This window comes from Aedes aegypti, chromosome 2, assembly GCF_002204515.2.
Source record: "Aedes aegypti strain LVP_AGWG chromosome 2, AaegL5.0 Primary Assembly, whole genome shotgun sequence".
Taxonomy (NCBI): Eukaryota; Metazoa; Arthropoda; class Insecta; order Diptera; family Culicidae; genus Aedes; species Aedes aegypti.
In genome coordinates this window covers 86,515,180-86,541,823 of record NC_035108.1, presented here as the reverse complement: position 1 = coordinate 86,541,823, position 26,644 = coordinate 86,515,180, and the positions used below count along the sequence as shown (strand labels likewise).

The 26,644-nt window shown below is 34.8% G+C and overlaps 1 protein-coding gene across 8 annotated transcripts in view; it reads right to left on the bottom strand.

Annotated features, from left to right (window-relative positions):
- LOC5571818 (protein boule) overlaps positions 1 to 26,644 on the bottom strand; it is a 160,806-nt gene that overhangs the window by 47,146 nt on the left and 87,016 nt on the right. Inside the window, exon 2 of one of the 8 annotated variants that reach the window (XM_021841444.1) lies at positions 5,790 to 5,846. The exons of 6 other annotated variants lie outside the window; for them this stretch is intronic. The gene's annotated coding sequence lies outside the window, so the exon portion shown is untranslated. The remainder of the gene's footprint in view (positions 1 to 5,789; positions 5,847 to 26,644) is intronic. One more of the 8 variants, XM_021841443.1, reaches the window with a different exon arrangement.

Below are 26,644 nucleotides of genomic sequence, written 5' to 3'. Positions count from 1 at the left end.
GCCTCTTTGAAAAAGATTTTTATAGAAATCACTCAAAGGGGTTTTTCCCTCTTCCAAATTTTTGTTAAATCAATAAATAAATAAATATTAATTAGGATGATATTCTGTTGGCAATTCATTGACTATTTTTTCAGAGAATTTTCTGGTGGAATTCTGGAGAATCTGGAATTCAATGGAAGAAGTTCTGGCAGAACTCATGGAGCAATAACTGACAATTTTCTTGAAGATACAACCAAACCTCTTTAACGCCTTTAACTGAGAAAATGTAAAAAGAATTGGAACGTTTAAAAAGGGAACGTGAATTTGAATTTCGAGCTTAAAAAGAGTTTTGATTGAATCATTGGTTTGGCCAGCTTAAGAGACTGTATTAAAATTAAACAAATGGGATTCCCTATGTGTTCTGCAAATACGTCAAATGAAAGCTTTCAAACCATATTATATATGAAAAATGCCAAAACTGAACAAAACCCTGTGTTCCCTTTAAAAATTGCGTTGGCTATCATAACCAGTTTTACCTACATTTTAAAGTTCGATTCCTGAATTCACCAATCACATTGATTGCTTTTGAGAGTGGCCAAATTAGAAATAGGGTTTCGATCTACCTCTTCGCAAGCGCTATTATTCGTCGTTTCAAATTTGAAATATTCCATTAGGGCAAGAAACTTGAAATGTTCCGTTGTGAAAGCTGTTATGATTCGTTCACTTGTACCCCAAAATGCAATGACATCATTGTATTTTGATACATAACTTCAGTTGAATTATCCATTTTGCACTTCTTCTCCGAAAACGCATGGACGTAGGCGTATTGAGCAAAATCTGATTAGCGATCGACTGATTACGCCAAAAAACGATTCAAATTTATTTCGCCCTCCTGTGTGGTTCACTTCACTTGACACTTATTTACACTGTGGATAACCTCCGTACATCTTCACTGAACCATTCTAATCACACGCCGTAAATGTCTAAAATTCAAGAAACTTTTAAAAAATCCCTCAACAACCGTACATAATTGGAAACGTAAACAAAGTTTTTCATTCGTCCGGACGGAGAAAAAACGTGTATGCATCAAAGCATGCGTGATATTCGACGTAGAAAATGGTTCCTTTGATTGTCATTGTTTTCGCTGCCCTGTGAGCCGTCATGCATTTGTTCGGTTAAAAGTATTTGTGCTTATATGTTTTAGATGTATTTTGATGATGATGATGATGATATTTCATCATACTGTGAGAATGGAGAAAATATCTAAATAATCTATTTAAACATTTTATTATAACGTTGAAGTGTGTTTTGACCACTCACTATATCACAGAAAGCTTTTAGTTATGAGACAAATCAAAACTGATTTCGACCGAAATGAACATGGATACGACGAATGGAGGCAACTGTAAATAATAATTTTCTTGCATTATTTATTATAAACAATCATGATTTATCAAAATCTTATTGCATAGTATAACATCGGTTAGTATCAGCATCATTCACTGCAATACTTGGAAAATTCCATGTTCTTACTGATCAAAGCTTAATACGCTGGATATTAGCACATTACCCTACCATCAACCATACTTTGGCCAAATGATGTGTACAGCATTCGAAGTTTTAAGGAAAATGAATTATTTTCATTATTCATCGCATGAATTCGGACAATTAAATAAATGTAGCTCTATCATATCAATGTGGTCTACCACAAACCACAAAATGATTTATGTTCATTTGCTTTGTAAAATAGTGTGCTATCCGCTCTGGCTACAACTGGCTACTATGGCCAACGCCAGTGCTTCTACCTTAAAGTGTAGAAAAAGAAGTTGGTTGTTCTCAAGAAGTTTTGCGAAACGGTGGGGTTTATCCGTGGTTCTTCTCAAGGGTGTCAATACTTATGACGGAAACCGAAGTGTGAAGCCATTTTGAAATCCAAGATGACGGCTTTCAGTTTGTGGAATTCACTCATGCAATATGGGTATTTACAGAACGGAACGACTAAGTAGATGTCGGAAATCGTTGTCAAACGCCATTTTGGAATCCGCTTCAAAATCACTACGTCGATATCTGGCATCTGCTCATCGATTCCGTTCTAGAAATACATTCGTTCTCGCCAACAGGTAGGAGCGTAAGTTGATTTTTTTGATAGTAGAAAGAGGGAGCTTGTTGTTGTTGTTTTGAGAGGGACTTTATCCCGAAGATCATTCGTCCCTTAAGAAGAAAGAGGGAGCGTAAGTTGGGATTTGGAGCGTAAGAAGAAAAAAAAAATGGTGTTAAAAAGGACTATAAAAAGTGAAAGGTATTTGGCTGTATTTCAGACAAAATAATTGAAGAAAGATTTGACAAAATTTCTAAAAAAAAGACAATTTTCACCGTCTTCAGCACATAGGCTGCACACATACTGAACAATCACTAACATTAGGCAACGGACAACACGAAACACCCAGCAGTTCAGTGAATTTTTCGATCGACGAAAAGTTTTCACCGACTGGAACGAGTATCGAACCCACACTTCGTGGCACAATACGCCTAGACGACTGACGCCGCTAACTGCAAGGCAACGAAGCCCACAAAATGTCTTAACAAATATTGTAGTAGAACTTTTTGAGGAATAGATTGAGGATCTTATTATAAAAACTGCTACCCAATGCATGAAAAAAATCATAATCAAATACTTTGGGCACCCTCTAAAATTTTCTTAGATAAATTTTGAAACATTTAGAAACATTTTGGCTATTTTATTGTGTCATACAAATAATTATCAGAGCTGATTTTTACTCATTTATGATTCCGAAAATTGTAGCAAGAAATTGCTTAGCAATTTGATCACAAAATTTATCGAAGTCTATTCGTAATGTCCAACGGAATTTTTTAATACTGAACAGATTTCCAAAACATTTGCCATAAGCTACAATAATTATTATTTTTTTTAATCATCTATTGAAGATCTTTCCATAATTTAAGATAGAAGTTTCTTAAGCTTGATTAGGAATTCCTTGGAAGGTCATCAATTTTAAAAGACCTATCGATAGGAATTTAGTTGAATTCTTTCAGATGTATCGCCAACAACACTTTTAGGAAATCCTCCAAAATCTTCGACAATTTCGACAAGAATTCTACATCAAATCCTCGACCAGTTCAGACAGAAATTTCTCAGGGAATTTGGCTAATAATTCTACAAGAGATTTGCTGAAGCATTTTTATGCGGCTTTCATGTAGCTAAATGTTCATTAGGGGATTCGTAAATCCATTAGGGAATCCCTGCATAGTTTTCCACAGATCTGACAGGAAATATTGATAAAATGTTTCTAACAGAAATTCCTTAAATGAGATTCTTCAAGAAGTTTCCATAGAAATCCCTGGAGTGCTTTATAATTTTCAGGATGGCTAAAAAGAAAATGCGGATAACTTATGAATCCCCATATAAACATAATTGATGAGTTGTGAATCTCCTAAAATACTCTTTCCGAAGTTCTATTGCATATGTACTCAAAAAAATACAATGACAAAATCTTGGATGAATCCGTTGTAGAATTTAAAGGGAAAGCTTAGAACAAACTCTTAAAAATATCCAAGGAATGCATACAGCAAGCTTTTTCGATGTTTTGAATCATCATTCATGGAGGAAGCAATGAAAGAATTTTAAAGATATTCGTAGATAATTATTTCAAGAAATTTCTTCAACAGTATCCAATGGAATTGGAAGATTAAAAAAAAAAACTCTACCGGATTTCCTACAAAAAATGTTAGAGAAACATCGAGAAAAGTCTTCAAGGTAACAGAGAGAAGTCTATTCAATAATTCTTGTTGGAATCCCTGGAAAGGTTTTTTGATGATCCACTGTAAATATTATTTAGAAAACCTTTGAATCTTCACCAAAACGGCTTGAAATTGGACAGAAAATTGTTTATAAGGTAGAGTCGATTTTAACCCATTACCCCGAATTACATTTCCCCGAACGCCATCACCCCGAATGTACCATTACCCCGGATTCCATCACCCCGAATGCTATATCCCCGAATTTACAATTATCTTGGGAAAGTGACATTGATGACATTTTCCCATGAAATTGGAATTTTGGGTAATGTCAATCGGGGATATAGAATTCGGGGTAATGTCATTCTGGTTTATGTCATTCGGGGTGATGGAATAGAATCGGTAGCGTCATAGCTAGGATTTCCAATCACAAGAAACGTTTTCCAGGATTCCAGTATCCCGGGGAACAGTTTTCCCGAGATTCTCGTATTTTCTGGGAGTCCCATATTTCCATATTGCATTAAAGAATTTACCATCTTTATTAAAAAAAAAATCACGCAATTTGCTTTCCATGTCATGCCAACCAATGTTCCCGCTAGATTTAATGTATATTTGTTGCGTAACGTATTCAAATATGTAGTTTTTTTTGTTTAAACACATATCTTTTCGGCGATATATTTTTTAAAGATTATATGTAATACAAATATTTTGAGAGATCCAGTCACAATTTTAACGTAAGACTTTATTTTGTACTAATTATAGTGTTCAGATGAAATTTATAAAATGTGGGAAAATTCGTTTTTCATCCTATACGACTTGCCAGCAATAAGCTTCACTCTTAATTTTATTGCATAGACTTTTGAATAGTTCTATAATTTTTTTTATGAAGCGAATTCTTTGGAAAGACATAAATAAATTGCTAAAAAAGATGAATAGTCATACAAATTTATTATTTAAAAATGCCCACTTGCTGATAATCACGAAATTGGCGAAAATCATGTGCTAATCCTGAAACTTCATTTGCTAAAATGTTTGTACTTCATATTTAACACATGATTTCTGTGATACACGCCATGAGTGTTCTTATTTTTGAATACAATGCTACAAAGACGAAACAAATGTGGCCGGAAGAGATGTGTCAACATCAGCGAACACAAAGCAACAAAAACATTGTCCTCTCCTATTCCTGTTGTGACAATGTTATTCTGCAATAAAAGTTTATCATCACTTGAACAGAATATGACAATGATCGCTCATTGCGTGTGCATCGGTTGTCAGCTTTGCATTGCAATTTTATAGAACTTTCTCTGGATTGGTAAACAATACCAAATTATCGAACAGTATCAATAAAACAAATTTGATTTTGTATTTAAAATAACTGATTAATCACGAGTTAAAAAGGTGGCAACAATGATGCCTCAAATAATTGTCATGTTATTTTTTCTATTGATTTTATTTCAATCTGCAAGAGTTGGGATAAACGGTTATGAGCGTATTTCATCTGTTTTGATGACAATTCGCTGGTCAAAACTGAGAGCTTAGTACTTGACTTCAGTTACTTAGAAACATTTTGTCCTTACTGATCCAAAGTTTTTCGTCACAAACATGTTGTTTAACCTGTTCCAAGACTTTTGGGATACATTTTGAAGTGATTTGTAATGGGGGAATTATTGGTCAAAATCTGTTTAATTGTGTTGTTATATTGCGCAAATATGTTTTTAGCGGTTGTGTTAAAAAAAATCTTGATATTTTGCAAAAATAAGATTTCCTACGGCCCGAAAGGTTTGTTCTTTGGTTCTTTGGCGAATACGGACCGTGAGAGCGCCTTTCATCACCCGTCATTCGTTACGGATTCTTGACACGAATTTTTGTGTGACAAATTCTACTGGAAAGCGCTGCCTCCGGCTGCCGGGAGTGCGTGTCAGATAAGGATTTCAATCGCTGGCTTAGTAGAGGACTTAATGGAAACGGCGGCTTTGGGCTATTTTTTCGCGGTGGATATTGTTGGGATAATGTTTTGTTGGGAGTGAGTGGAAGGTTATTGGATGATGTACCTTTATTTTACCTCTTTATCGCTATGCCATTTGAGTTTGGACCACCAAGCAATTTACCTGAAAAGAGAAATTGAATTATAAAAACATCAGTGAAAATGAGCTGGGTTTTGCAATAGAACAATCGAATTAGGGATACTCTAAGATGGATAACAAGTGATCGAAATTGAATGACTTTTTAGTAGCCTTTTTCAGAAACTGGTAAAATAGAATAGCGTCTATCTTTTCTACAATTTCAGATTCTATGAACGTTTCGAACTACGAGAGAGACCAATGTAACTAGATCGTTTTAGTTTGTCCATAAAAAAACAGTCAAAATGGAACTTGAACAGCACATCGAATTGTTACTGAGAAATTCTTCACAAACAATCCTTAAAGAATTTCGATTGGATGCAATGCTTAGATATATTTAAGATAAAATAAGAGAAAGAATTTTTCGAAACATCACTAGGATTTAGAAAAACATCACTGGTAGAAATCAAAGACAAATATTTAGAATCCTTGAACAACTATTGGAGAAATTTTTGCAAGAACTTCCTTATCCAACCATAAGAAGGTCATGAGATTTTAAGCAAGTTATGCAATAATTTCCTCACCAATTCTTGTAAGAATTTATGAATGAATCAAATGACATTTGGACAAACTTTTAGGGTGATTCCTGTCAATTAGGCTTAAAAGAATGAATGAGAATCTCTACTAGTACTTTTGTTTACAAGATACTTGCAATTAGAGTTGTACTGCAAAGAAACCAAATTTTGCAGGGGATCGTAATCATTGGTTGTTTCTTCGATACCACTTGTTCGTTGCCATCGCCTAATATTTTTTATTCGAAATTAATTCATATCATAACATTTCACCATCACCACCCATTCGGAAGAAAACAAACATCAGCAAAAGTCATCGACATGAACTGAGCACCCATTCAGCAATTGCTCTTTATGGGCAAGAGGAGGAAATCTCGCTCAAGTGGAAATCATAGCCCGAACAACAGCGACATGCCCATGTTAGTAGCTAGTGCTTGTATAGCGCCGAAAGAAGCACAGTCACCTCACTATCTGTCTGAGCTGACGAATCTTTCGCCTGGCCTCAGTTGATGCACAGTGCTTGCTGAGCCCTAAACTCGTGATCGAATATGTTTTGCGGCAGAAAAGTTGGCTTCAGTGGTATAATACTCAGATAGCCATAGCGGTAAGCGCGCAGCTATTCAGCAAGACCAAGCTGAGGTTCATGGGTTCAAATCCCATTGGTCGTGGACCTTTTCTAATGGATATTTTCTCAACTTCCCAGGGCATAGAGTATTTTCGTACTTGCAACACGATATACACATGCAAAAAGGGTCAATCGGCAAAGAAAGCTATCAGTTAAAGACTGTGGGTGGAAGTTCTCATAATCCGGGACGCAAGCTCTGTCCCAGTTGAGACTTAACGCCAGAAAGAAGAAGATGTTCAAAACATTTTCATTATCTACAAATTTGTCAAATACACCATGGCTGTATCTTAACTGTTGTAAAAATAAGTGAAAATCTATCTCGCAAGGGGGATTCGTCACAAGGGTAATAATATTGAAGGATCTCTACGTCTCGAAAAACTTCTCTGACGACATTTTACCTTCGAAACCAAATTTTTCTGTGCAACACATTGTTTACCTCTAATTCAAGACTCAGGAAGCACTGTGCAATGGGTGCAAACGCTACAAAACGGTTCCGAGATGATGATTATAGTCGTTTTAGACAGCTCTCCTCAGTAAAGTGCGCTAATACAATCGCAAAACGACATTCGTCACGCAAGCCTTCATGACGGGGAGCTGCCGCAGTAAGACGCGATATGGAGGTGTTATTTTGATGGTACCTAGCAAAAGTAAAAGTATCAAAAGCAACAACAACTACACTAGCACTAGTGGCAGTCGGTGCAGTGCTCCAACTGAGCTACTCTTATAGTTCCGGGAAAAAGTTTGGGGATATCCTCTGAAAGACGTACAAAAGTGTTTTGTCAATATCTCTGTGATCAGTGTTGATAGACTCACACTCAAATCTCAATCAATACGCTCTCCCGTGAGAGCAAACTCATTAGAGATCTGCTTCGCAAATCTCACGCTTGAGACACAGACAAACAGACGTAACACTCTCACCATTGTCCATCGACCACCTTTTTAACGGTCGATACAAAAATATGGTAGGTGGCCAATCCGCCACCCACAGCGCTCGCATCGTTTTTGTTCGCGTTTGACGTTTACACACTACCGCCATCTGTTGGTCCGTCGGCCAAACATACTAATTTTAGCATTGGGCGTACATGTCTTCGTGACTATGATTTAGATCGAGATTTGTTCTAAGTGTTACGTCTGTTTCTCTGTGCTTGAGATTTTGAAGGCAAAATCACTCAATCAACTCAAACCGTAAAAAATGATTCAGTCGCAAAACCCGTCAGAATCTCGTGAAACCCGAATGTTGTTGTTTACTTTAGAAAGGATTACTATAATTTTACCAGACCAACAAGAAATTATTGCCGTGTGTGAGTAAACTGTGAAAATACGAGACAATGAGTCAAAAAGGTGAGCCAATTCATCCATGATTTTTTGACTGCTGAGTTGCGTGATTGACAACTCACGCATGAAAAATCTCAAGCGTGAGTTATGAAAAATTGAGTTTTTCACAACACTGTCTGTGATTACACGTCTCGTTCAAACTGTCTTTAGCTTATTCGAAAGGCAATGATTTTTTATACTTTTTAAACATTTTGACATTTTTTTTTCTCAAATTTTGTAACTTAATTTTTTTCACTTTTTAAATTTCACTGAAATTAAAAGGGTAATTTTCTAAGCATTGATTCACCCAGAATTTCAAATCCATGCAACATGAAAACCGAGATATCCTATTTTTTGAAGAGCACTAAATAATTGATATGAGATTTTACATATTTATGGGGGTCCTAATAAGTTTCAATGACCCCAATCTTTTGCACGACCACGTGAATGACTGTTTTATTGATTTTAAATAGTTTTCAGATTCTTTTCCCTAAATTTTGCACGTTGCGTTTCACGGAATATAAGATTACTGCTCTAATGTAGCATTGATTGAAAATTTTGATCAATCCACTACGAAAATAACCCATGTGTTTTTCAGTAGAATATTTGAAAAAAATCGTATTAAATATTACGTAAAAGTTTAGTAAATACAATTCAATCAAAAGTTTGGTCAAAAGTCCCTTGAAGCTTGATAAACTTATTGCCTTTCGAAAAAGTCATACAGGGTTGCAACTAGACGTGTAATAACAGAGATCAACAAAACTCCAAAACTTTTGCACCAGACTGTATATTGCAGTACATTTGCACCCTAGAAACAAGAGGATTTGCAGCGACCATGGTGGAAGATGGAACCGCTACATTGTTTCAGTGAGACAGCGCAAATGATGGCACTAGTAAATTTTTAGGTACGTGCGCAGAAAAAAGGAATGCACTTGCATTAACACAAGACTCGCAATCAAAGAATGTTCATGCTTATTTTCTCAGCTGGGTGATTTTTATTGGGTGAGGGTGGACTCTTTTAAGAGCAACTTACTCGACGTTCTTTTAAGCGATAATGTCGGAGATCTGTGGAGCACCAGTTCCCTAGAATTTAATATTTGACAAGATTTTTTTTTTTCAAAATGTGAACAGAATTTTCTGAAATTTTGGGGTAATGGGGTAGAGTTATTTGGCTTGTTGAAAAACTAGGGGAACATGGTCCAATTCAGACCTAGTAACAGTTTTTTGGTCATATCTTTCAAGCACGATGGCAGGCATGGAAAGTTTTATGTTTTCATGAAAGCCTGATTCAGCGCGCACACTTTTCGCTCAGAGAGTTTTCTGATATCTTATACCAGGACTTGACTAGATATGTTTGAACAAAGTTTTCCAGAAGCTCCGAATCAGACCAACTCTGTTCCAATTCGGACCACTCATGTTCTAATTCAGACCATCCTGAATTTTATCGCTTTTTGTTGTGGTAGTTATAAAATATAATTCGGATTTGTTTGCCATAAAAGCTTTTTGAGATTTTTTCTGTAAGCGCAAGCATAAAAATAAACATAATTCGTGACAAATTTCAATTTATGCAACTCAGAACTAACTCAAGTAAAAAATGAATTTTATTTAAAAAAAAAACGTTAGTGAAATCCGAAGCTGGTTCAAAATTGGGTACAGTCAATTCACCCTAATTCAATTTTGAATGGGTCATAGTGTATAGGGAATATCGAGATAAAGAAGACAAATGTTCAAAATGTTGTAGCTTTTTTTTTTTTATTTTGACAAAATATATCCGTAAAGGTCATTTTAGCTTCGAACATATGTAGTACAATTTCAGCACATTGGAACTTTGCATGAAAATATTAGGTTAAAAAAATGGACTTGTATGGGAAACTGATGTAGGTAGCATCGAGTCTCGGGACATCAAGATAGAGAAGTATCGACTTACATACAGGGGTAAAAGTACGCTGGGACTGCGCAATTTCGAGCTAGGGGACAAAAATACAGAATTTCGGGTATGGTCTTTTACTATATTGCATGTTTTGTATCGTATTGTCAAAATATTTAGTTTACAGTTTGATTGTGGTATTGATAGAGCTGCTCGTCAAGTAGCTAATTTATTTTTTTCCTTTATTTTTTTGGTGGTTTACCGCATTTTTTAGTTTTTTTTTTTGAAGACTTTTGGAATAGATTGAGTGCTCGTTGAAAATCAAGAGGTCCGTATTGAACCATATCAAAAGGTTGGATTACCAACTGATGAGCTCGTTTTAAGCATATGGTAGAAAATGTTAATCCTAAAAACGTTACATTTATGTAATTTTCATTTTTTTTTGATAGTTTGTCGCTACAAGTGTTGACATAAACCCTTATTCATGTTTTATATAATGTTAATAAACACATACTTATTTTTTCTTCATTACTAATATGACCTTTGAATAGTTCAATATTGTGAATGTCGAAATATTTTTTTAAACTTCTACAAATATGTTTTCACCGCGAGACAGAAATGCACAACTAGTTTTTAGTAACAATGGTATTTTTCCCTCCTTATCCATGGATCACCACACCGACCAATGGTGACTCCCAGATCTTTTTCCACCCGCACTAATCAATCTTCTTCCCGTGGTGATTATGGAGTGTAGAGGTACTCTAAGTCTCTAGAAGCAACAATGATTACCTACTAATATTCCTACGCCACCTCAACTGACTGCAAGGACTTGACCGGTGCCGTTATTGATCAGCAATATGAGAGTTGCTTATATGTGCCTTTTGAGAGAGTAAACGGAATGTCGGATTCCTGATTCATTCAGATCAAAGTGCAATTCTTACCAGCTCAGATCAATGACGCAGTAGCACCTATTGACACGTACAGTAAGTCTATGCCCGTGATCACCAAAGTGCGGCCCGCGGGCTGCACGTGATGTCTATATCTCTCAAATATGATAAGTTCCTCAAAGTTTTTCTGCGGGAAGCTGTTCTACTGCCAAAGAACATAAAACTAAATTATTAGCCAATATCAGAAATAAAAATGGTAGAGAAAACAGTCCTGAGGATCACTGGTCTATGCTATGCAATGGACCGATGCACGAGTTCACTATTTGACGTTTTAGTGATGCCATATTATTTATGTGACCATGGCAACGAGTGAATATGGCACCGCTCAAACGTGCATAGGTCTATACTGTATACGATCATATGTAGTATTGTTCAAAATTAGATTGGACATTTTTTCAATTTTTGAACTAAAATTTTTAATTTGCATTTGTTTAAAATAGCAGACCTTTTTATAATAAGAATCAATCAAAATTTGAAATTACAATTTTAAAGCAAAAACACGCAAATGTGTAAATTGTAATGATGAAAACAAGCCTGATAAATAAATTGAATCACTCTCAGATGTTTAAAAATGATTTGCATGAAAATAGCGTGAAAATAATTGAAACGACATTGAAGGCAGTTTTTCCAGTTTGCCTACTCCTCGTAATATTGGGGATTTTTTTTTTATTACCGTACGGGTTTGGGCCGAAGGGTCTCAGATTTTCATGAAACTTTGTCTACAGGCAGGGCTCATGGATATATGAATAAAAAAAAATTGAGAAAAAATCAGGGTCGCCTATTTTTCCGGAAAACTCAGGTGGAATTTTTTTGTTTTCCCTTGACACTACTTACTTTGAAAAATCATAACTCAAGAACGAAGCATCGTAGAAACAAAGTTTTTATATGAAAATTTAAGCAAATTCTCAAATACCAAAAAAAAAAAAAAAATATGAACTTGAAAAAGTTTTCCACAAAATTTTCCACCGTTGGGAAAATTCGTAAAGAAAAGCCGGAAATACTATGCCCGAACTCGTGGAAAATTTTTAAAAAAATATTTTCGAGAAGGTAATTTTATAAGTTTAATCACTGAAATTTTTGGAATGCACTTTTTTTTCGTTTTTGAGTTATGGCCAATTTTGTGAAAAATATCCAGATGTGCCATATAAGACTTTTCTTTGAAAAATCATAACTCAAGAACGAGGCATCGTAGAAACAAAGTTTTTATATAAAAATTTAAGCAAATTTTCTCAGAAATCCAAAAAAAAAATATGAACTGGAAAAAGTTTTCCACAAAATTTTCCACCGTTGGGGAAATTCATAAAGAAAAGCTGGAAAATCTATGCTCGAACTCGCGGAAATTTTTTAATAAAATATTTTTAAGAAAGAAACTTTATAAACTTCAATTCTGGTAACTTTTAGGATGTACTTTTCTTTAGTTCCTGATCTATGGTCAATTTTGTAAAAAACGCAAAGATTTGCCATACATGCCTTTTCGTTTAAAAATCATGACTCAAGACTCATCATGACTTGTCGAACCGGATTCAAATTATCTCAAAAATATGATATTTTTGAAATGGAATCAGTTTCCCAGGACATTTTTCACTGTTTATGAAAACAAATAATGAAAACCCGATTAGCTATTCCAGCTTTCAAACAAAGTATATTTGAAAAGAGCGATCAATAAGATTCAATCCTACAATATTTTTTAATACGCTCATTTTTCGTTCCTAAAACATGATCAAATATTGCTAGGATGAGCTGTTTGACCCATATATTTACAAATTTATAAGTTCATAAACAAAATTTCTTAAGAACGAAACTACATAGAAACAAAGTTTTCTTCAATCAGAATGTAGGCAATTTTTTCCTGTTAGGTAACTACAAAATTGACAGTTAAATAAATGGGTAGACAATATGACAAATAGGTATTTACCAATTCAAGTTTAAAGCGTTGAAATGGCTTGAGAATCATAAGTTTACCAAAAACTAACAAAGAGCAGTGAGAAAGTGCAAGTGTTGTCTATCAGCTGTATATTTCTCGTTATTAATTTTTGGAAAGTGAAAAAAGTTTTCCCGAAGCTGTTGAAATGGACAAAGTTCAATATTACGAATACAATTCTTTATGCTGTAACCCCTTCGGACTGGACGGCCACAAATCAGTAAGGGCAACTCTACGATCGATCAGCCAAGGCGTCATCAGTAAACTTCAATCGAATGGAGTTCGGTGGATAACGGAAAAGATGAAAATTTGCGTGAAGTGCTCCATTACCGGTTCGACAAGTCATGATGAGTCTTGAGTCATGATTTTTAAACGAAAAGGCATGTATGGCAAATCTTTGCATTTTTTACAAAATTGACCATAGATCAGGAACTAAAGAAAAGTACATCCTAAAAGTTACCAGAATTGAAGTTTATAAAGTTTCTTTCTTAAAAATATTTTATTAAAAAATTTCCGCGAGTTCGGGCATAGATTTTCCAGCTTTTCTTTATGAATTTCCCTAACGGTGGAAAATTTTGTGGAAAACTTTTTCCAATTCATATTTTTTTTTGGATTTCTGAGAAAATTTGCTTAAATTTTCATACAAAATTTTTGTTTCTACAATGTTTCGTTCTTGAGTTATGATTTTTCAAAGAAAAGTCTTATATGGCACATCTGGACATTTTTCACAAAATTGGCCATAACTCAAAAACGAAAAAAAAAAACATTCCAAAAATTTCAGTGATTAAAGCTTATAAAATTACCTTCTCGAAAATATTTTTTTAAAAATTTTCCACGAGTTCGAGCATAGTTTTTCCGGCTTTTCTTTACGAATTTTCCCAACAGTGGAAAATTTTGTGGAAAACTTTTTCCAGTTCATATTTTTTTTGGATTTTTGAGAAAATTTGCTTAAATTTTTATATAAAAACTTTGTTTCTACGATGCTTCGTTCTTGAGTTATGATTTTTCAAAGTAAGTAGTGTCAAGGGAAAACAAAAAATTTCCACCTGAGTTTTCCGGAAAAATAGGCGACCCTGAATTTTTCTCAATTTTTTTTATTCATATATCCATGAGCCCTGCCTGTGGAAAAAGTTTCATGAAAATCTGAGACCCTTCGGCCCAATTTGTACGATAATAAAAAAAATCCCCTATTGTCTCATATGAAAAAGGTTTCATTGGCTGTATATATTTCCATAATAAAGATTTGATATATCAATCAGCCACTGTCCCAGTAAGGACATAACAGAAAAAATATAGTGATCACAATTCACGGAGAGATAATCACCACGTTACACAATGATTCTTGCCAAATAAAAGTTGGAAAAAAGTCTTGAACCAGATTTCTCATATTCTAATGAATTTTCTTTACTCTTATAGACCAAATTGTGCATGTTTTGGAACTATTCATCGTCATCACATGGTTAACCAATTTTTAGGTGATTTTTCACAAATTATATGATATTAACATGTGATATTGGCTTCGTCGAGCCATACGGTACTCGAGCCCAGCCAATGGATGAATGAGCCTAGAGAATGAAATCCTCTATTCGTCATATTCTTATATTTAAACAAATATTAAAGGGAAGTATTCATTACACTCATTATTATATGACCGTACTCAGTAAATACTATTAATCAATAATATTATTAAATCCAATCCAGTTATGAAAACCCTATGTTGCGCAAGTTTGTGCAAGATAAGATAAGAATTACCGAAACAAACAAATCTTCAAATTAAGACTAGTGTGATATGTGTGCTCACATATAAAATCAAAGTTGAATTTAATTTAGTTTTCCCCATATATATTACAAAGAAGAAAAAAATGGAAAAGACTATTCGATTATCGTTTAAAAATACAGAGATTTCTGGAATAATAGTTTAACCCGTATAGGCCTGAGTGAAAGCAATAATACTAAAACCCTCACCGCTCAGCGAATTCTTAATGGATTCAAATGATTTTTTGTCAGTATACTGGTACACATATCTAGTTTCTAAGAGTGGACTGAGGAAGGCAGAAATATTCTGGTGGCCGGAGTTATTCCGGAGGGTCACTGGGTCAGGTCGGGTGAAAAGGTCACTGTGCATTTGTGCCCCTGGAGGTAGGCAAATTTCAAGTCAAAGATAATTTCCGGAATCGGCTATAATGTGGCTACTAAATGACGGCATTTTAAGAAAATTGCATCATTGTAAACCTTTTGAGAAACGATTGAATTGGATAACTATGAGTTTTGCATTTGATTGATCCTACAAATGACCATTTTCGGCTTCCGGGACGCCTAAAAACTTACGATAAAGTGGCCAATTTGTATTTGAACATCTGTACTTAGCTTATGGGAACGCATTTTAGTGCACAATTATGTCTGATTTCTACTTTTCAAGAATTGAAACGGTTTTGTATCCAACAAATCTATAGCCGGTTCTTCCGGGCATTACGTCCGAATGGCAACCTCAGGAATATTTTAAACGGTGCTAAACTCTTCATTTATAATGCTTAATATCAGATATTAACCTTTCGGTCGTCGCGCGAATTTTTGTAACGCGAGTAGTCGCGCGTTGTACTTTGTACAACACCCTTGGTTTTGCGAATATCTCAGGAGTCTGACCACTTAGATAGATGACGTCTTCGGCAAAATTGATCAGTAGCTTATGGGTTATCACTATCATAGCCAAGAAATTCGGTATTTTGCCACTAGGCGGCGCTAGTGAGCATTAAGCTTTTGTTTCCCAGATCTCATGATCCTGACCACTTAGAAAGATGGCGTCTTCGGCAAAGTTGTTCGGTAACTCAAGGTCTATCATTGTTTGAGCTAGTTGATTCAAAATGTTGCCACTAGGCGGCGCTAGTGAGCATAAAGCATTTGTTTCGCAAATATCTCAGGAGCCTGATCACTTAGAAAGATGGTGTCTTCGGCAGAGTTGTTCAGTAGCTCAAATTCTTTCTTTGTTTAATCCTTAAAGTTAGAGATTTATTAAAATAATGATAGTCCCTGAGCTTCTGAACAACTTTGCCAAAGGTGCCTGTCTAAAAAGTCAAGATCCTGCAGTATCCGCAAAACAAAAATTTCATGCTCACTCGCCTTTGATGGCAAAATATCGTATTTCTTGGCTCAAATAATAATAGCCCTTGAGCTACTAATCTACTTTGCCGAAGACACCATCTTTCTAAGTGGTCAGGCTCCTGAGATATCTGCAAACAAAAGTTTCATACTCACTAGCGCCACCTAGTGGCAAAATTTTGAATCAACTAGCTCGAAAAATGATAGTTCTCAACTTACTAAACAACTTTGCCGAAGACGACATCCTTCTAAATGGTCAGGATCCTGAAAAATATGCAAAACAAAAGTAAAACTTCCATGCCCACTAGTGCCACCTAGCGGTCAAATTCCGAATTAAATGAGGTACCATCAGATAGCGCTTCGCCTCCAGAACAACTTTACTAAAGACTCCAAGTTTCTATATTATCTGGATTTCGAGATATGACGATTTCAAACTGTGGTTTCCTCGAATCGTACATAGTGCGTTCATTATTATGCGACTTCCATGTACATTTATTGATTTTACCGTATTATAAAGGGTCATACTGTAAATAAAAACTGTCGAGTATTGTTCTTAAGAAGATTCTTGAGGAATACATTTTGGTTTGGTGTCGATAGATATCTTTGTTGCAAAATTATAGCAAATAAATAACAACTGTTGTACAAAGTACAACAGCGCGACAGCCCGAAGGTTAATGATTTATGCAAATTAAAATGATTGTCATTGAAAATAAATATAGGTAATTTGTCATGTTCCAAAAAATAGCCCTTTTTTACCGGACTTGACCCAGTGACCCACCTGAAAAACTCCGGCTACAGAAATATTTCCGAGTTTCTCTTGCCACTTCTACAAACTAGATATGTGGGCCAGTGATCTGACAAAAAATCATTTGAATCCGTTAAGAATTCGCTGAGCGGTGAGGGTTTTAGTATTTTTGCTTTCACTCAGGCCTATACGGGTCAAGTTAGTTTTTCAATTATTTTTCGTCCTCGCACCACTGTGTGTTAGAAGCGAGCACTGCAAGAACACTAGCGGCACGCTTTTTGTTTGTTTTGTGTCTCATTACAGTTCCATAACATAGGAAAGTTTTGATTTTGTTCTATCATTTTGTTATCTTTATTAAACGAGATTTTTAGCCCTGGGCTAGATTATCTCGGGACCAACGGCTTCACCTCCTTCCGAAGGAAGGATTGCTATAACCTTTTTCGGCGTGAAAAGCTAGCCACTTCACCAGGTCCGTCCTTTTTTAACATTGTTTGTTTGATAGGCTATAATTTCTTATTGAATGATTGTGAACTTTTATTATAAAGTTCAAATGAACGATGAACAATGAACAAATGAACGGTATTTTTCTGTGAATATATTGAAATCTGTAAAGACTCACGCAATATCATCTCTATAGATACAAATTATAAAAAAAAATATCGTGCGGCAAGTATGGCCAGGAGAACCAAGAAAAATTCCATAACAAAAAATTGGATGGATCAAGAAATGACCATAGACAACTTCAGACTGGCTTTGATTTATAATCTCCGACGATACAACAGCTCTAAAGCCTCTGTGAGATGTTACCGACATTTCTTAACGAGTTTTTACCGTTGATTAAAAAATGACAAGACAAACCTTCTAGGTGAATTATTCTGATATATTTTTTCTTCAGTTTTGCCTACATCGCATCGTAAGGCACACTTGCTAATCTTCCGTTATTCCCTGAAGGTTCTTCCCAAGCCTAATCGGTTGGCGTCGCCTGTCAGGTCGCGGTTGTCGTCTTTGTGGTGGTTGATCCAACTTTCGTTCGTATAGGGTAGGAGCACTGGTTTTGGAAATAGGGCCAATTATAGTCACATTGGTTAAACAAGAAATTTACATGAAACATTTCGTATTATGCTGCTCATAAAAGCATAATTGTCCTGATTGAATTTAGGAAGGTACATATTTTTTCATCGAATAAGCTTTAATATGCACTCTACTACGAATATAAAAATTAACACACTTTGTTTGAAAATTGTGTGATAAAATAACAGTCTCCATATGATCTGTAAATCCAAAAAAGCGTGAATTGTGTTCAAGTTTACATATTTCTATTTTACCCTAGTAGGTAATATGCAAGAATAGAGGAATTCGTCCCTCCCTGACAGTGGACCGCACCACAGTAGTGCGAGATTGAGAGTAAGATGTTCGCCTGCCAGCAGGGATTTTCTTCACTATACATAAACTTTCATTCGACCGAGATTTGCTTCGTCGAATAGCATCGAAATTTTAGTTGTACGTTTTGGGGCCGGAGTGCGGTTTAATTCAATTTTTATGCTATGCCTAACAATAAAGCAAATTCGCTAACGAGTCGAAGAGGATAGAAAAAAAACGAACCAGGACTACCCATTTTCATTTATTGCTTTTAATTTTGTTTCAGTCAAAATAGATTTAATCCGTTTTCATGTATCTGTAATATTCGACAGAATCAAGAAAATTCTTCACTTAATCTACTCATAACATGTTTCTTGAAGTAACCTTTGACACGGATTCCTGGGGAAATCTAGGACAAATTGTTGCTGGAATTGTAAGAATCTCGTAAAGAACTTTTCCTGCAAGATTTTGTAGAATTAATATAAAAAAATCAGTATCGCTGAAACATCCATCAAATGAAAGCTTAGGCTTTCCCCTTTCATTTGAGACCGGTTTGAAAATGTTCTATCGGGGGGTCTTGAACATTTTTTTTTTATTTTAGTAAGAGATACGTACCATAGGTAATCTTCTTCCACCAATAGTATGATACAATGAATCGCTGTACCATATGATGAAAACTCAATCGAACCGTAGAAGGCCATGACAAAGATACCTGAACAAACATTTGGAAAGGACTCGAGAGGTCTTGAGCCTTTTTTCAGAAACGTTGCTGCTGAGCCCTTTTTAGCTCGCCCATGCAAACTAACATCACTATCAGAAATATCAGTGTTAGCTTAATCTATGACAAAATGTCGAAAGGACTTCTGATCGAAAGACAAAAGGTCGAAAGGACAAAAAGGTCGAAGAACAAAAATGGAGGAACGAAAGGTCGAAAATCCCACCAAACAAATCACATTCGACTTTTTGTCCTTTCGACGTTTTGTCTTTCGACCTTTTGTCCATAAACCGTGTTAGCTCTTCCTAATAGTGGTATTGGTGAGCGTGATCGAGTTGAATTGGGCTCAACAGCGTCTTACAAAGCCATTGTTTACCAATGTCGATGTGCCCTTTTTAAATGTTTGTCTAGATTTCCATAAAACATGCTTGTTTTTGTTTTGGCAGTGTTGCTGTTCAGTTGATTATAAATTCAGTAAATAGTGAATTTGTGTATTTTTAATCAACATATATTTATTTATACAAAACATAAATGTTTATAAATAGTGTTTGAAATTTTATATGAAAAAAATATTGTTTAGAGATATAAAAGACTTTCAATAAATAACCCTTATTTAGATTCAGTTGTATGCTATCGTCGTAACATTCAAATATATTTTCATAAGATATTGCTTTTTACGATAAGTAATAAACAAAGCGTTTGAGATAACATTTACTCAAGGATAAATAAATTACAAATGTTTCACAGATTGCACTAACAACTAAATTGGCATCAACGGTAAGGAATTCGGCTGACAAGTAATAACGCTGCATTGCTTAAGTTGTCGCGTTCTAAGGTGGTATAGCGAAAAATTGGTGCTTGTGTCGCGTGATAAGTTTATATATTTATTGTTTTGGGTCAACGTTTTGGTTTGCTGATTAGAGGTATGCCTGTTAATTACAATAAATATATCCCAATTTCACACCTATTAAGAAATATAAATTTACACTACACTCTGTCAGGAGACCTGAAACATGAAACCAAAAAGCCACGAAGACAATCGTTCGAAGATTTGCGTATTGTGTTTAAAGAATATGTGTCTGCAACCGTTATCAGCAATAGTGGTTGATATTCTTGAACAGCACATTCTTCACGACATCATGGTTAAAGTCTGGTATTGTCCTACAAAAATATGTCGAGCTTGCACATTTATTCGTTCAGTAACCAATTTAAACTTTTGAATATAGCACTGTATAAATATAAATACAATTTGAAACCTACCACTCGAAGCATGTAATGATGTGAGAACAACAATCTCACCAAAACTAAGGGAAAACGTGGTAGACACAGTAATGCAGTAGACAAGTAAGTGCCAATTGATTTGGTTGCATATTGCACGAGAGCTGCAACGCAACTCAACTTGGTCAGCATTATCCAGACTACTCGCGCCGGAGAATCCGCGGTTGCCAAATATTTGAGACACAAACCGGCAGATGAAGAAGGCCAGGTGCAGCTGTCGAATCTACACGGTTTACCACCCAATTGAGAATCGAATTCAACATCTGTGCATGCTAAAAAAAACCCCATTTGTTTGCTGATGATTTATTTTTGATTGAAAAAATGGGATTTGAGCACCAGATGAACGTTGCAATTGAGCAGCTGTCCAAGGGGTTTGGATGTTGCAATCGCCCCAAACATCGCATTCAAAATCAGCAGACTTAATTTAGCAGTTCAGGGGTTTTTAAAGGTAACACATCTACACTATGATTTGAACGATAATGCAGAAACTGTATTGAAACCTGTAATATACTGTAATAACGTTCAGTGGTTAGTTGATTATGTGATGTCCAAAAGGGGGTTGACATGGGCAGTTCGTTCTGCAAGATTGGTGTCGATGGAGAAGGAGGGTCCTTTAAGGTTACCCTGTCGATTATCGAGCATAATTCCGACGTCATCGAGACTCAAGGCTGATGTAAGGATACTGGCGCAAAAATACTGTTGCTGCTTGCTGTTGCTTCTGGCGTTCCAGAAAAATATGGCAATATTGAGAAAATCTGGAAAACACTGTTGCTTTTAAATAATTTTAGGTGCTTCATTGCCGCAGGTTTGAAAAACTTCAACCTGTTTTGCGTAATAATGGAAGATAGTTTAACATTTCCTTGCCCATACTGTACCACACAAAAAAAAGATCTAACCAATGTTGCTGGTCAGCCACGAATACTTATGAGTACGTATGTGACGCGTCCGCGAAATGGAAAAGTCTCGGCTCGGACCATAAACTGACGGAGCACCCAAGAAACCACTGCACTATGGTCCAGGAATCAGTTTTACGCGGAAAGATGCATTTTGAGCTTTAGAATGAAACATTAGACAAAAACGGTCTTCTACAAAGTTGTTTGTATTAGTTAAGCCCTTTGTTTGGTTTTATTGAAAATTAGGGTGGACCACATTTTCATAGAAATGATTAAACTAACTTTCTTATTTGCAGAAATTATATTATACATGCTTCAGCAAAGTTGTAGACCATTCAATTTCAAGCAACTTTGCCAAAAAAAGTTTTTTTGTATCTCTTAAACTGATCGATTTAGAGCTTTTTTCCTATGGTGACATAGGGTGGTCCGAACAAAACTGGTTTTCTGGCTCTAGAGTTTTCAATTCAAGTTTCTCATCAAAGTAGTCTATGAAACACTTTTAGAGCTTTAAAAAATGCGTAATTTGGTGAGTGAAGAAACTCGCTATCTCCTTCCGTTTAGGAGTTATTGTTGTTTTTCTTCCAAAAACATGCCAACTTTGATTGTGAATATCTCTGATTGGGGCAAACATAAAAAATATCTTTTGACGGCATTCAAAAGACAAAATAAAATTGTATATTATATCAAAAAATTACAGATGTGTTATTTTTTTAACTCTAATAAAACGTCTTGAAATTCAAACATTTTTTATCACAAAAACTTCAATAACTTTTGAACTAAAATAGATAATAACAATCTTTTTGCATGAAAATTTGCGTTTTGTTAAGTTCTAAAAGTCGTCCATAGACGACTCTGACGAGAAAATAATATTAAAAGAACTAGAGTTAAAAAACTTATTTTTGTTGGACCACCCTGCGATGATTAGGAAAAAATGCTCTAGATTGGTCAAATTTTGAGCTACAGAAAAACTTTTTTTGGCAAAGTTGATCAAAATTTCAAGTTCTACCGCTTTGCCTAAGAGCATATACCAGTATTTTTGCAAATAAAAAAGTTAATTATATGATATGTGTGATATTGTGGACCACCCTAGTTTCAAATGACACAGTATGAAAGCTTACATTTTTAGAAACAATTTTGTAGAAGATCATTTTTATCTAAAATTTCATTTTCATGCTCAAAATGTAAAATAATAAAGAAATACATACCATGAAAATCTTCAAAATAGTTTTAGAGCCCTATCTTTCTTATTTCAGATTTTTCGTCAAAGCAGTCTATGAACGACTCTAAGAACTTAACAAAACACAAATTTTCATGCAAAAATATTGATGATATCTATTTTAGTTCAAAAGTTATTAAAGTTTTTCTGCTTAAATACCTTTGTTTTTCAAGGCATTTTATTAGAGTTACAAAAATAACACATCTGTAATTTTTTGATATAATATACAATTTTATTTTGTCTTTTGAATGCCGTCAAAAGATATTTTTTATGTTTGCCCCAATCAGAGATATTCACAATCAAAGTAGGCATGTTTTTGAGAGAAAAACAACAATAACTCCTAAACGAAAGGAGATAGCGAGTTTCTTCACTCACCAAATTACGCATTTTTTAAAGCTCTAAAAGTGTTTCATAGACTACTTTGATGAGAAATTTGAATTGAAAACTCTAGAGCCAGAAAACCAGTTTTGTTCGGACCACCCTATGTCCCTGCAGGAAAAAAGCTCTAAATCGGTCAATTTAAGAGATACAAAAAAACTTTTTTTGGCAAAGTTGCTTGAAATTGAATGGTCTACAACTTTGCTGAAGCATGTATAATATAATTTCTACAAATAAGAAAGTTAGTTACACAATTTCTATGAAAATGTGGTCCACCCTAATTTTCAATAAAACCAAACAAAGGGCTTAACTAATACAAACAACTTTGTAGAAGACCGTTTTTGTCTAATGTTTCATTCTAAAGCTCAAAATGCATCTTTCCGCGTAAAACTGATTCCTGGACCACTGTGCACTGGCTAATTTGCCTTTTAGGCCTTACAGGGCTAATATACGGCTAATATAGGGCATGTCAGTTGTATAATAGCACTATAATGGCATAATGGTGAATCAGAGTGCTATCTGGTTACTTCAACAGTTCTATTGACAGTTAATATTGACTATCCACTGCTCGATGAATCACCCGACGAACAAATTGCCCACCACCTTCTTTGCATATAACACTAGGTGTTGTAAATCCAATTTACAAAAAAGTATAGTACATTGATCCAAATAATGTCGAGGAATGGGTAAGCATCAGCAGTTTGATTGTGTGATTCATAAAGATGACCTTAAAATTAATTCTTTTATCGCAGGTGAGGATCATCATTTGCCAACGCCACAGTAAATGTGGATTCACCAGCTGAAACTGTCAGAAACTTTTGAAAAATCGGCACTTTTTAGAAGTGAAGTGGGATCAAAATTTGCTAGCAACTGTAATTTATCGTACTGTTCTGTCAATTAGCTCTTTTCAATGATAAAATGTATTCCAGGCGCTTGATCATTTTAATCAGGTACATAAAAATTGTTTTCAAACGAGTCTGGCTGATGATTTTGCAGAAAAGGTGTTTTTCTAAAACGTGGATTGCTTACCCATTAGCTCGAAGTTCCATATTTGCGCTATCATATCCCGGAGCTTTGTAAAATCCATTGGCGTAGCTAGGATTTTTTTCTGGAGGGGGCCTAGGGGGGGCCTAGCAAAAACATGTTTTACAGAAGTAATATTGGTCGCAATCATAACGATTTTCAAAAATTTCGTAGTTTTAACAGATTTGTATCGATATTACTCATTTGTTAATTGTTAATTCCGCGGCACATCAGTGATATTTGTAAATTTCAATTTTCGCTACAAAAGATATTTATCCTTTTTGTAATCCAGTCAAAAACCCTTCAAGAATTCTAGCATAATAAAAAATCACCAGGATTGTCCTTTGTGATTCTTTCACGAACTTTTCAGGTATTCAATCATGTGCTTTGAAGATATTCCTCTGAGAATTCCTACGGGAATATCTTCATGAATTATTTTTGTACTTTTCAGTGCTCTGTCCAAGAACTTTTTTACCAGTTTTCACAGGGTTCGTCCTAGGATTCCCACGGAAAATCATTTCCAAACTTTCTGATCTCAAATTTCTCGAAGAATCTCTATCAAATTGCTAAAAAAAAATCTCTTGAAGGATTTCGCCAGATAAGTCATATGAAGTTCTTTGAATCAGAAGGTCCTCTACGTACTTATTAGATATAAATTCCAATTATTAGTTGCAATAATCCTCCTGTGTTCATTAATAACTTGTTCAGGATTTTCAGGAATCACAAAAAAATCTAGGAGTCTCACAAAAAAATCTTCAAGATCACCAAGCTAAGATTCATTCCATGAATTCTTCAGAGAGTTCACCAACACTTTTGCAACTTTGCTTTTGAAGTTCATCCTAAAGTTTCTTTACAGGATTGTTAAAAAACCAAAGAGGAATTTTCCAGACTTCCTGCAAAAAAAGTTATTGGATTAGTAACACCTGGATTACTGTCAGGATTCTTCGTACTATTCCACAAGAATTTCATAAACAAATGAGGTGAAGATGCATCGAAGAATCTAGAAAACTAAACATACGTTTAAGCTGAAAACTTAATCGACTGATCACCACCTGCGTGTGACTAATCGATTAAGTTTTCAGCTCGAACCGCTGTCTGGTTCTATAGATTTGTGCTCTTGAAAATTTAAGGTTTGGCTTTGATGCGAATTGAGCAAATGTTATACGTGATTTCTCAGAGAAGTTATCCGCAGATCTATCTGTATTTTTTCGCTGATAGTTATTTTTCAGATTTCTCTATAATCTAGGAGCAACATCTCACCTTCCTTTTAAACTCTCTCGAAATTGTTATTTCCTTTTTACTTTTTCAAAAATACATAACTAAGAAATTTTTAAAGAGTTTTAACATTCATATGAAGATATTAGTGGAATACGTTCAAATTTTCTTTTAAAAACTCTTCCGCGAAAATACTCTAAGATTTCCCGAGTAATTTGTTCAGAGATTTCTATGAAAGTTTTATTATTGTTTCCCTAATATTCTTCTGAAAAATTAACCAGAAATTCATCTTAATATTTTCCAGATATTTTTTCCTTTATACCGCACTAACAACTCTTTTGGGAATTTTTTGACGAAAATTTTCTCCACATTTACTAATATTTATCAATTTATTCCTGAATTTCTCAAAAAAAAATTCTTCAGAAGTTCCATCAAGTATTCTTCCAGGTTCTAAATATTTTAGAGAATGGTAATCTCAGGATTCTATTTATGGAAGAAAAACATTCAAAAATTTTATTCTTTCTAAATTTTTTGGTTTAAAAACTATTTCAGGAATATCTTAATATTTTTAGGGATTTCTTTACAAATTCCTCTACGAATCACTCCATATAAGATTTCTTAAGAAACACACAAAAAAAAATTTGAATGTTTACAGCCTCAATATAATTAGGAAAGATTTACTAATTTCCTGTCGTAAAATTCAAGAAATAAATCGTATAATTTCTGAAGCTTGTTGAGAATTTACCTCACGAAAAGGCTTAAGTGGTCCTTGTAGGATTTATTACAAAAATTCATGTTCTTTTTGCTTCGTTTTTTTCTAATATAAAATGATATAACCATTTGATAACCAATTAGACCATGATATAATTTTTTTTTGTGAGATATAAACATGCTTTCAAATATATTGCAATTGATAGGAAAAATTATAAAGCAGCAAAAAAAAAAGTCGACACTTGACGTGATGAACCACTCAAAGCTTTTTGAACAAATAGCTCAACACAACATTCTACAGCTGTCAGGACGAAAGCATGTGTTACCATGTTCCACTGATATGAAAAGAAATAAAAACTCGACTGGCTTGACAAACACAGAACACGCTTATGCCGACACTTGCAGTGGCGAACCTTTCAAAGTTTTGTTTTAATTACAAATAAATCATTATATTTCAGGAAATTAATTATGAAAGAAAATTTATGAATAAGAGTCCATGCCGACACTCACAGTGACGAACCATTCATAGTTTATTGAAAAATCATATTTACGTCCCACCGTTGTAACTATTTAATGTACAGTCATATATATTTTACAGTTTTGGAATAAAAGCATGAAACGAGCTCACCAATTGATCCTTCGTCCTTGATCGAACAGCCACAATCCACTTTCAGCTTTAGTTACTGCCAACGGAATAACTAAGAAATGCGATTCATTTTTCACACTCGCATCACGCGGACCGAACACGACTGGTCTTGATTCCGTTTCTCACCCCACAGGAGCATGCAATGGAATCGAAAGACTACACACAACTCTTAAGAACGTAACCGACGCTGAACTGTGATCAAATTCGAATGTAAGATTTTAATTACCTAAAATCTTAGGGGAAACATAATCATTACTTTGAATTTTTTTTTTTTGAAGAATTCCTGATGGATTTTCAGGGGAATCAGAAACAATAGTATAAGAAT